The sequence below is a fragment of the Cheilinus undulatus genome, linkage group 5 (genome assembly GCF_018320785.1).
Source record: "Cheilinus undulatus linkage group 5, ASM1832078v1, whole genome shotgun sequence".
Classification (NCBI taxonomy): domain Eukaryota; kingdom Metazoa; phylum Chordata; class Actinopteri; order Labriformes; family Labridae; genus Cheilinus; species Cheilinus undulatus.
The window spans coordinates 6,598,373-6,611,620 of NC_054869.1; positions in this window are offsets into that span (position 1 = coordinate 6,598,373).

Sequence of the window (13,248 nt, forward strand, 5' to 3'; positions counted from 1 at the left end):
TGTTCAAACAACTAAAAACCCATCTGCTTCAGTGCTACTATCTGAAACAAGATAAAAATTTCCGTCTCAGTAGTCTGTCTGGGTTTCTGGAGTGTTTTGTTTCTGCTACATTCAAAGAGACGACAAAAGGGAAAAAAAAAAGGATATGCACATAGTCCCAAACAGATGATTCTTCCTTCCTGACTCAGAATAGATTCAGTCACTCTTTGTCAGCAGGTCCTGAGGGGAAAGATTCACATAATTAGCTTTTTGAGGTACATTAAACAGACCAAATATGCTTGTTTAAAATTATGTAGTATGGTAAAATACATGTGAAATCTACAATTTTGATGGTCTTATTTAGAAGAGGAATGTGATGCTGAGGTAAGAAGGTTAGAGCAAATGCATCCATTTTTACCTCAAAGGAAGCTCCCATGCGTTGGATGAGGCTTTTCATCACTCCAAGTTGCAATCTTTGCAACTTGTTTGACTCGACACCTTCGGCAGCAGTTGTACAAATCCTTTGTTTTGTTTTGTTTATCAGAGAATTAATCCTCGCCTCAAGTCGTCTGCAAGATCACACACCAAGGTGAAGTCCTGAGTCTAGTTCCTGCATGGGATTTATATAGCAGCATTATGGCTTTGATTTGCATCCGTTATGACCACAGGTTGTGGTGACGCTGAGTTTTGCATGGACACAGTGCACACAGGATATGTGTTCATTATGTAATGGGGCTTTACTGTGTGTCAGTCAGTGCAGCGTGGCAGCTCAGGCCACACTCCACCAAACCCTGCATGCAAATGGATATTCCTGCGGCTCAGCCGCATATTTACAAACCTCGGACCACACTCAGAGTCACACTTACACACAGACACACACCTATTTACCCGATAAGAAGAGCAAATCACCTCTGAATCACCTTCAGAAGCTTTGTTAATGCAACAGCTTATCACTGTATTGTGTGCTGTGGAGGACACCAACTTTGTAACAAGATATTGACTTCAATTATTTTTTCATTTATTTTCATCCTGACTTCTGTGCTTGCTCGTACTACCTTTGTAATTATCCAATTATATAACAACAAAACCCTTTTTAAAATAAGCAATTACAATATCTAGCCCATGCTTTCTCCATGAATTGCTTAATTTTATAATTGCTCTGAATTATTTCTTTCATACAAAACAACCCAAAACCATGCAGGGCCATCTTTTTAGGGCAGATCCAGCCTCACAAAGAACCCCTGATTTTTGAACATGCGAAAGCTTTTGAGCTGCATGTGAAAGAAGTCTGCAGTGCATTTTTTAAAATAATTACCGACCCTGTTAGAAGCTCTGCGCTCTAAGAAACTTATTACTAAAAGAAGAGATTTGTGTGGTTTCCCACAGAAATTGCCAAAAAATTATTTGTAATTAATTAATGTTTCTATTCCCCATGCTCATGCATGGATCAAAGGAGTGACTCTTGTACGTACATGAAAAGGCTTTCTTTCACTGCGAGTGCGTCCCTGTGATGGATGTGCAACAGAAAGATAAAGGCACACAGACACAGGGGTTGACAGATTTCTATTTGTTGTTTTGAAGCTGACAAACACTGCAGAGGCAAATATAGCAAAAACATGTTTTTGTGTGCAAATGTGTGAGTCCAGCTGGTTCAATTTTCAAGGAAAGTTCATCTAAAAATTGATGTTGTAAAGCAGAAAATACAACCATTCCCTTTTCCCCACTTTTTTTTAAAGCTCCTGTAAGTTTTTTTTAATGTTGTATAAAACGGACTGATATTAATACTGATGTCTGTTTCTGGTCTACAAAAGACATCGTTATTATTAATGCCTGAATCTAATGCCACAGAGTTTCAGGCAGGGGTATGCAGAGCAAATAAAAAATTTAACTCCATTAATTAGTCACCAAAGATGTTAATTTTGATAGAAGTCAATCTGTTCACTTCTTTCAAATGTAACAGAAGTTCAGTCAAGACTATCTAAGCTAGCAATTATTCTACAAGTTTGGAAAGTCTTTAGTTCATAGACTCCATCGTTACGTCTTTATGTACTTGTAGGGTAGGGGAGAACAGGGTTGATTGTCACACTTTTTACTCTGTTGTAAATTGCATCATCAAAACATCTCTCAGCAGTCATTCCTACACTAAATTGAAGCTCAATGTGTTGGCTTGAAGTGTGTATCTCCCTCATTTTCCAACTTATTGAAACAAAAAGCCAATTAACTATCAAAGACAATCTGACATATTGTGACAACCAACCCCATCACTGGGATGGTTGTCACACACCATGGGGTTGTTTGTCACAATGTTATTTTAATGGGAAAAATCTTAAAAAGAAGGCAGAACTAAATCTGAAATTTTAACTGCATTGACATGTTGACAAATACATAACTTAATGCATCTTAACACAAAATGAGCAAGAAACATAAGCAGGGACATCTTTGGGCCAGCCTATAGGCCTATATCAACATAAAGAAGAAAACTAATAGGCCTAATAATGATAGCCCACTCAATTAGGCTACATGCATTCACTATCTCATGTGACAACCAACAACAAAGAGAGTGTGACAACCAATCCCAACTGGAGTTTCTTGCTAGCATCAAGGCTAATAATCGGCAAACAACATTCTTAACTATAGCTTTCCCTTCAAACTTTTAAAAGGGAAGCAATTGTTTGGTTATAAATTCATTGTGTGGAAGCCTAGAAGAAAAATCCTGACAAGCTGAATATTTTCAATTTGAAATGAAAAACAAAGAATGTCCTCTCACCTCAAGTTCAGCTGTCTTACTCCAGAGAAGACTAGGTGAGCTCTGATCCCAATTCTGGAAATTTCCATACCAAATTTTGAGGCCGCGCCCTCTGGTGTGACAACCAACCTGTGTAACACCCAACTGTGACTAGAATTTCTCGCTGGCATCAAGACTAACAACCGCCTAACAACAAGCTAGCTAGCTAACAACCATCTAATCTATAGCTTTTTCTTCACACTTTTAAGGGGTAACAAGTGTTTGGTTATAAACCCACTGTGTAAAAGCCTAGAAGAAAAACCCTAATGAGCTGAATATTTACAATTTGACATGAAAAACACAGAAAGTTCTCTCACCTCAAGTTCAGCTGTCTTACTTTACAGAAGACTACGTGAGCTCTGATCCCAATTCTGGAAATTTCCATACCAAATTTTGAGGCCGCGCCCTCTGGTGGCGAGATATAATGAATGTGACAACCAACCCATGTGACAACAACCACATTCTCCCCTACCCACTGTATGGAGTGTAGACCTAGGCTATTGAATTTTAGGCCCTAAGGCCAGGTCAGGCCCCCGAGGACATTTTTAGGGGCCTCTTAAGATAAACCACTAATGCTTGAGGATCATCCGTACAAGTTTTTAAGAATAAATTAATGTGACATTTGAAATGTCATCAGTTACTTTACTGTGGCTCCTGTAGACGCTGGAGTTTCTTAACCAAAGTGTACTAAAAGGCAACTTAACGATCTACGTTGATCTTAATTGCAACACATCCATGCATAAATGCTGACATTCCTAATCCAAACATAACATTAACCAAGATTCACAGATAGCTTCATTTCTGCAAAGCATCGGTTCTTCTTTGAAGTATAACTTGCCTTCACTCAAGAGGAGGCCTGTACACACAGAGGATCTGAAGCAAAAATAAAAAGCACTTCTTCACTGTCTCACAATTTTCCGACTCATGAGCAGTTTAAAGTTTCATTTTGTATTTATCCGGTTACAGCTGTGGAAACAGCCGACAGCCTGACAAAACCAACACATTTGAGTACGGTTATGCAGGAAAATTGACATGTAGTTTCCGCTCCATTTTTATTTTTTCAAGCAGTCTCCCAAACATCTATAATCAAAACCCTGTGATTATAGACACTCACCAGCCACTTTATTAGGTACACCTGTTCAGCTGCTCATTATGACAGCAACTGAGGGTTTTATGCTTGTAGACATGGGCTGTGTCTGAAACCACACTCTATTCACTACGTCAAGCTCTATAGAGTGAAATGGCCATGCTGAAGTGCTGCCTGATTTCTGAGTGAGCATTGTTATACATTCAATATGGCACTCATTGTTTCCCACAATGCATTATTAAAAGCAGTGGACAACTCCCCCAGCAGTATTAACCATCATGCACTGTTGTTCAGAGTCACAGCTCCAGACGTGCACAACTTCAAAAGGTCAAGTAATGTTTCACAATAAAAGTTTGGGGCCAGAGACCAGCATTTTGGCTTGTTATTCATTTAGCTCTCTAATGTAATGAAGGCTTTTTTGGGTTGTCTGTATTCCATCCTACTGTATGAAATCAGGGTTGGACCCTCCTTCTTTATCCGGTCCAAAAATAGACTGTGGGTAAAAAAAACCAAGAGCTTGACTGCTTGAAAAACTCATATTGATGGAAACTGAATTTAATGGAAGTTAAAGGTTTCCATGCTCCTTCAACAGATTCATGCATGTGTGCACATTTCTGGTTTTCAGTAAGCTGCAAAAAAAGAAAGAAAAAAAAAAGACTTCACTGACATTTTTCGCAATATGTCAGCAAAGTTCCCTTGCTGGAGTGACATTTCATAACCCTTTTCCATCTTTTAATGGAGTCCCTGAAGTTGGAATTAAATGTCTGTGCTGCACTTTGGTCCAACATAGGATTGATAGGAAGTTTTTGACCCTGTATAAACCAGCTCTTTATGGCTTTTCTTAGAATGGTCAGTGTTGTCTCTTTAAATGTAAATGAGCTCCTTCTCACACTGCTCTTCTCTTTTGTGTAAGGCTGTGTGCTTCCATGGCCGTGGGTGGAGATTGGTCAATGCAGAGACCAGGTGAAGGGCAGGTATTTTTATGACTCATTTGGACGTCAAAATAAACTGATTCTGAACTGACCATCAGATTGTGTGTTTTCAGACATAAACAGACCAGAAATAAGGGCTTAGTTGCCTCTTTTTTTCCATATTTTGTGGTTGGTGGATACTCCATCCATCTGTCCATTTTCTTTACCATTAGGGGTCGCGGGTGTGCTGGAGCCTATCCCAGCTGCCACTGGGTGAGAGGCGGGGTACACCCTGGACTGGTCACCAGTTAATCACAGGGCTGACATATAGAAACAGACAACCAGGCACACTCACATTCCCAACTACGGCCAATTTAGAGTCACCAATTAACCTAACAAGCATGTCTTTGGTGGTGGGAGGAAGCCGGAGTACCACGGGAGAACCCATGCGTGTGAGGGAATTCAGCTTGATCACTCAGTTTGAGTCGATCAGTGCTAGACTAGGTGTGTGTGAGCTGACTGGCCCTGATGAGGGCCAGGTGTGTGGAGCTGATTGGCCATGATGTGGGCCAGGTGTGGCAAGCTGATATAGACACCTGAGCTGCAGCACTCTGTTCTGACTCATTATCTCACCTTCAGAGGTTGTGAGAGCATCTCTCTGTGTTTTCTTGGGTGTTTTCTTGAAAGAGTTTGCAAAAAAACATATCTGAAACTTTGCATAACATATCCTTAGTTTATCATTCACTTGAAGACCATTGTGTCAGGGCTAAGAGTTTTAACTCAGCCATTTTTGGTTTCCCTTTTTTACTTGAGCTAGAGGCCTTTGAATTTCAATTGTGAGAGTTCTCAGTCGCCCATGTCATTTCAGTTGGTTGTCAGCTGCTTGGTAGCAGTGGTTTAGTTTCTTTATCATATTTCGTACGGGAGCTTTTGGGTTATCACTAACCAACACATTGATTTGATTTTCTTTCCCTTTTCCCTATTGATTGTTCGCAGTTTTAGTGGTTATCCTTTTTTGGATAACTTTTTGAAACCCATTATCTGCATTTGTGTCACACTGCCCCTCCCTCCTGACAATGCGTGCACAGGGACAACATGCAAACTCCAAACAGAAAGGCCCTGACCGGGAGGCGAACCAGGGACCTTCTTGATGTAAAGGCAACAGCACTAACCCCTGCATGCTTAAACGTGCATTTTCAAACATAGCATCACAGTAACATGACATTCAACAGCGCGAACTCTCCTTACTGCAGCCCCTAGGCTGAAGAAATCAATCACAGAAAAGTCAACCCTTATAAACAGAGATCTAAATGAACTTTTACTGACCTTTGCTTGTTAACACTAACAAAATAAACTCTAGACAAACACTTGTGCACATAAACAACTAAAAATTAAACAATTTCTGCTGAAAATGGGCAAAACTATGACAAATACGGTACAGGAGAAAGAGATGAGTGATTAGTTATGCCTAACATATACAACCTCTCACAGAGGCCGGTGCAATTATGGCGGAAGACATTAGCGTGGTTGCTGCTAAAGCACCTGTTTTATCAGAACTCGACGACATTTCTTTGTTTAAAGAAGAACAAAGAACAGCAGTGAGTTGTTTTCTTTTCAAAAACGACAAAAGTCGTGTACTGACATGTCTACAGTTGCCATGGTTCACGTTATGCAGTTCTCTATGGAGTTTACTACTCGGTAGGGAAGCACCTTAGTAGCGGATACGATGTCATGTGTTTTGTTGCTCTGATTGGCCCGTAAAGATGTGACAGACAGGACATTTATCCAATCACTCTCATAGTTTTTTGTCAAAGGCTCTACCCTTTCCCAATCACTGTGTATGTGAGATTTCCCAGATGGATATGTGGAAACTAATCCATTTGGCGTGTCAGGTTAGGACCATAGACTGTGTGCAATCAATAAAATTGCTGCATTATGTCTGCTAGTACAGCTCCATTTCCAAAAAAGATGGGGCGCTGTGTAAAAAGTAAATAAAAACAGAATGCAATAATGTGCAAATCTCATACACCAATAGTTGACTCACAATAAAACACAAATAACATATCAGTTGTTGAAACTGAGACATTTTACCATGTCATGAAAAAACTATTTGCTCATTTTGAATTTAATGGCATCAACACATCTCAAAAAAAGAAGGGACAGGGCAACCACAGGCTGAAAAAGTAAGTGATACCAATGAAAACAGCTGGAGGAGCATTTTGCAACTAAAAAGGTTAAAGGCAACAGGTCAGTAACATGACTGGGTATAAAAGGAGTGTTTTAGAGAGGCGAAGTTTCTCAGGAGTAAAGATGGGCAGAGGTTCAGCCAGTCTGTGAAAAACTGTCTATAAACTATGGATGAATTTCAACATGTTCCTGTACATTAAAGTGCAAAGACTTTGAATACCCCACCGTCCACAGTCCATAATATCATGAAAAGATTCAGAGAATCTGGAGAAATCTCTTTGAGCAAGGGACAAGGCAGAAGGTCGATGTTTGATGCTTGTCATAGCTGGGCCCTCAGGTGACACTGCACTAAAAACAGGCTTGACTCTGAACCTTAACTCACTGCATGGGATCAGGAACACTTCCAGACATCATTGTCTGTCAGTACAGCTCACTGTGCCATCCACAAATGAAAGGTGAAGCCATATTTGAACATGATCCAGAAAATGGATCATGCGGGGGCTACGACCCAGTGTGGAGGGCGTACCAGAGCGAGCTGGCTCTTGAGGAGATTGTACACGGACGCTCCCTGTCTGAGTCAGAAATCAAGAACAATCTTACTGTGAGCCTGGGAACATCGGCCAGCAGGCCCAAGTCCATCACATACAGGCGAGGTTTTCTTGGCCTGAGCCCTCACTCCTCTGCTACTTCTGAGATTTGCCCACCCACCTTAAACAACAGATCAAGGCCAGCAGCAGAGAACTGCCAGGCTGTTCAGCCTGTCAGAAACATTGGGTGCAGAGCTGGTGAGGGTCCTATTGAAGGACCTCTACCAGAGGAGTGACATCCTGTTGCACCAGCTGAAAGATCCAAACTGCCCTGACCATAACAAAGGTGTGGTGCTGGCCAGGAGGTTTGTCGAGTCCCTGGTCTCCAAGGCAGCATTTTCATTCCCATTCGCTTTTGACAGGGCAAAGGAAATTGTCTTAAGGAGTGGCATAGCCCCTCTAGAAGGGGCTGGAAGAGCTTGGCCTGAAGTGGTTCCTGCACATCACAATGTACCAGGGCAAAAAACTAAAAGCTTGGTGGAACAAAAGAGACTTAATTGAAATGCATGGCCCTGACAGTCCTCCCTCTGTAGCCTCGAGAGAGGCTGTCATCAAAGAGGACATTTGTACTGAAATTGAGAGGCGGAAGCTGTGCTTCTCAAGAAATCTTGAAAAGTACCGGGACCAGAACATGCCCTGGCAGCTTCTCTCCATGCAACGCACCCCACAACAGATGTCCCCCAAGGACAAACTCACTACATGGACCTTCTTGTCCTGCATCAGCATGATACAAAATGGGGATTTTGTGGATTTCGAGGAGCTCAAGACACTGGCTGGAGAACTGCCGGTGAGCCAGGTAAAACTCCTGCTTCACGCTGCAGAAGGTGTGGGGCATGAGGCTGTGGAAGCTCCACAAGGACATTCCCTACAGAGTAGTGTCTGCCAAGCCTGGTCCTCCAGCAAAAGCTGAACCCAAACAACAACCAAAAGAGGCACCAGATGAAGTCCCAGCAGAGGAAATCCCCATAGTTGACCCAGAGGATACGACGGAGGAGATCACCGTCAGCAGGGGCATGTCAGATACCTCCGGGCAGGGACGAGCCTCAGATGGTCAGCCCAAGAGCTGGCCTTGATCCCAGTTGATCTGAGCCTGACCCACAAACAGGCCTACCAGAAGTACACTGAAAGTTGCCAGGCTGTCTTTCTGCCAGTAAGAACATTCAGGGACTTCATTTCACAGAGGCAAAAAAAGGTGGGCAAACCTTGAGCAGGCCAAAGGCTGTATATAGTGTGGCATGAAATTGTTTGTTTTTTTTCCACCTTAATTGTTTTATCCATGAACTACTTCCTCTTGTTCATTTTATTTAACAGGTGTTTGGTTGTAGTAGTTTGCTAGTTTTCATTGTATATAGTGTGGCGTGAAATGATTTGGGTTTTTTTCACCTCTCAGGGCCAAAGCTCATTTAAAACGGACAGAGTCAAAATGGAAAACTGTTCTGGGGTCAAAACCTGAAATTATTTTATGAAAACTACAGAGGGGGACCATCCAGCTTGTTATAAGTGCATAAAGCCTTGCATTGGTGCCTACTGTGTGGGCAGCTCACACATCTGGAAAGGAACTATCAATGCTGAGAAGTAGATTGAGATTTTAGAGCGGCATATGCTCTCATCCAGACAACGTCTCTTTCGGATAAGGCAAGACAATGCTAAACCACATACCAGATCCATCACAACAGCATGGCTTCACAATGGAAGAGTCATGGTGCTGAACTGGCCTGCCTGCAGTCCAGACCTTTCACCAATAGAAAAGATTTGGAGCATCATAAAAAGAAGATCCAGGACTGTTGAGCAGCTAGAATCCTACATCAGAAAAGAATGGGACAACATTTCTCCCCCAAAACTCCAACAGCTGGTCTCCTTACTTCCCAGACATTTACAGACTGTTTTTGGGAAGTATTGCTGCTGTTGAATTCAGAATGAGGTCATATTTTTCATGAAATGGTAAAATCTTTCAGTTTCAACATCTAATATGTTGTTTATGTTCAGTTGAAAAAGAAATGTGGGTTTATGAGATTTGCCAATCATTGCATATTAGTTGCAAGACTTTTTGAAGTTTCTTTACCTCTGTGTTGCTGTTTTACTGATTCTGTTGAATGACACACAGAGCTGATAAAGGCAAATCTTCACATTTTAGTGCAGACTCTGAACTTTGTTTACCGCTTTCTCATGGTTCTCTTTGAGTCATGTCTTGCCTCTGTAGACCTCCCACCCTCCTTCTCATCCAGCAAAGATAGACTCCAGCTGTGAGGTGTATGTGTGGGCAACGAGGTCAGGAGGATTTTTGCAGCACTGGTCTGATTTTCTCTGGGATTTTTCCGTAATGCACATGTGAAAACAGCTACAGATTGTTTCTGCAGCAGCAGATGAAAAAAGCAGTTCCAGTCCTTTAAGTGGCCCTTAGAAGAATTTATTAGGGCCTGTAAACGATCTCCGTGTCCTGCAGCTCTTTTAACTGAACACACATCTTTCCAAAATAAACTGAGGCCTCAGCAGACAATGGGTAGGGCTGTGAGCAAAGCTGTGACTCTGCAGGTTAGCGCCTCAGCTACCGGCTGTTTGACTAATAACTAGTTTACTGGCTGCTTTTCAAAAACAGAAGAAAAACACGATGCAGAAAGAAGTCGATTTCAAAACACTTTGTTCTGCAAATGAAAAAACTTCTAGGAGGCATGCACACATAGAAGAAAAAAACCCAACTTCTCTGTCTCCCAATTTTCTGATGCATGAGCAGCTCAAAGATTCATTTTGTATTTACCCGGTTACAGCTGGGAAAACAGCCAGCGGCCTGAGAAAAACATGTTTGATAATATTTCCGCAGGAAAAACTGACATGTAGTTGTTGCTCCATTTTTATTTTTTACAGTATTTCCCAAACATTTCCAACCAAAACCCTCTGTTTGGCCACTTTATTAGGTACACCTGTAGACATGGCCTGAGTCTGAAGATAACACCCCACTTTGGACAGTGTAGTGACTACATAGTGAATGCACCTTGCTGTACTGGTGTCAGAATGCTGAGTGAGCATTGTTAGAAATTAAAAAGAGCACTCATTGTTTCAGACAACACATTGTGAAAAGAAGTGTAGAACTGATATCACTATGCTATTAATATCTACCATCATGCATTGCTGTTTGAAGCTTTAATGGGCTGAAAGTGGCATTTGACTGCTATCAAACATGACAAACAGATAAGAGGCGAGTGATCAGAGTGAATACCAAACACTCACTGTGTAGGGAATATGGATTAGGGAAACAGCAACAGTAGAGATGATCTGTTGATGTTCAAACTGAGCATCAGAAAGGGAGAAGAGGTAGTATGTGTGATTTTGAATATGGGATGGTTGTTGTTGCCAGACAGGTCTGAGAAAACCTCTGATCTCCTTGGATTTTCACGCACAACCATTAGAGGGGCGTCTCTGGATTGACCAAAGACTGTAAGAAGAGTTGGACAAAGGCCTTTGTGATGTCAGCTGTTTCATTACAAACTGCTTTTGAAGCAGATCCGTGGCAGCCTCCTTATTGAAATCGGTGTCTCAGCTGAACGTTGGATCAGCCTAACGGCAGACAAAAGCCCGCCCACTGAGCTTTACTTCCTGTCAGCTAAGCTAACATTCAAGCTAGCCTCCTGGTTGACAGATAGGTAGTGTCTGCCTCTATACGCCAATCGGTGAACAGTGAGGTTTTTCCTAAATATAATCAAAACGATTGTGGTACAAAAAAATTCACCCCCATAAAGTGTGTGCTCATGAAGACATCAGCTAATGACACGTTTCGTTTTTTGACCCACGCTGTAAACCATTTTATTTCTAGTGTAAAAAAACGTCTTACTAACATGTGTTTAATTCATGACCTCCGGCGTTCCTGCTGCCAGCCTGAAGTGGACACTCGCCATATTGCATTTTTTCGCACTTCTGCATTGGCTTCCATTCAGGACTGGAGGTTGCCACTTGGAATTGACTCAATCCTTGTTTAAACATGTCATCAACATATCATATTTGGACATTCGGATACCAACAAGTAATCCTTGATGCTTTGTGTGGACACACCTCAATGCGTACCAAGAACAGTTTGATATCCGGTAGCTCAGACTGCATAAGGAGATAGTCTGGGATACCCCAGTCTGTATTGGATTGGTTGTGTAAATGAAACACATACTGGCACACATTAGGGACCATCCTGTCAACTGCATGATCTGCTGTGTTCCGCTACAAAACTGTCCAGTCTCTCTTGGAAGTGATGGGAATTACAGAGAGCTGCTCTTTGGCCTCCCAATTCACTCTTCATTTGATACTATTTTGACTGTTTTATCTTCAAAACAATAACAAAAAAACAGAGAAAAAAGGAAATTATTTCATGAACTCATCAGTGAATGACATATCACAACCCCACTGTAACTTCACTGTCAAGAAGGAGGGGCAGTGGGACACAAATGCAGACAGCGTGTTTCAAAAAGTTATCCTAAATTGCAAGTGATATATGGGAAAAGGGAGAATACCAAGCAAAATGATAACAAGCTGAACAAATAAACTCCCGTTCTAATTAATAGTTGAAAAGGGAACCCGAACCACTGCTGCCGTGCAGCTCAAAAGAAACATAGACTTCTAGGGAGAGTGAGAAAATCGTTTTTTATGAGAAACTCAAAGATTCCCAGACTGGGGTTCAAGAGAGAAACAAAGGAAAGCTGGTTATGTCTCCAGCATCAACAAACTAAAACTCTGGGGTAACTAGTAGTTCCAATGAAACATGCTCTGAGAAATGAGTCAGCAGTGCTTGAGAAACTTACTTAGAAACACACAATGAAAACTCAAAGGAGATGCTCTCAGTATCTCTGAAGGTGAGATAATGAGTCGGCACTGAGTGCTGCAGCCCAAGAGCATATATAAGCTTTCCACACCTGGTCTCTATCAGTGCTGATCAGCCACACACACCTGGCACAGCACTGATGATTCACCTCACTGAATGCCCTGTGTGATCCCCCTCACATTCACATCTTCAGTTGAGTCATTTTAATCTAACTTGCACATTACAGAATTTAGTTACTGAATAGTAAATCACTCTTCTTTCGAAGCGTGTTGATGAAAAAATGCTAGAGAGAAGCTGCTATAAATGCACTGCTTAGCTTGTAGCTAAATCCACTCTATTCATTACTATCAGCAGTGGCCTCACTGCACCAATGGATTGATTGTATTCCATGTCTATCACCAGGCAGATCCATCTTGCAACACTCCAGTCTTGAGCGCTTGTGCCAGGTCTGAGAACGTACCTGACCAATCAGTGTCATTTAATGGGAATGAGGCGGTAGTAGCAATGGCTGCCAGTGGAGTGAGTAGCTTAGTATAGCTGCAGCAGCAGTTTTATCAGAACTGCTAGTTCTTTAATCTTATTTCAGTCAGGAACACTCTCGTCATACATTGAACCATTTATTGCACAATGGTTATACAGTCTAACCCGGCAGTGGAGGCTCTGCTCAAACGATGCTCCCTGGGTCAGGCACAATTTGACCTTCTATGGCAGGGGTGTCAAACTTAAGGCCTGGGGGCCAAATCCAGCCCGTGGTACAGTTATACCCGGCCCACCAGTATGAGGTCTGCAGATTTCCTCCAGTGTAACAGTGTAAACCTAACCATAAAGATTTAAAATATCCGTTTTAAATCATAAGAATTAGAAAGAGTAAAGAGTTAAAATGATTTGATTAAAAGTCAGGAATGTGGGAA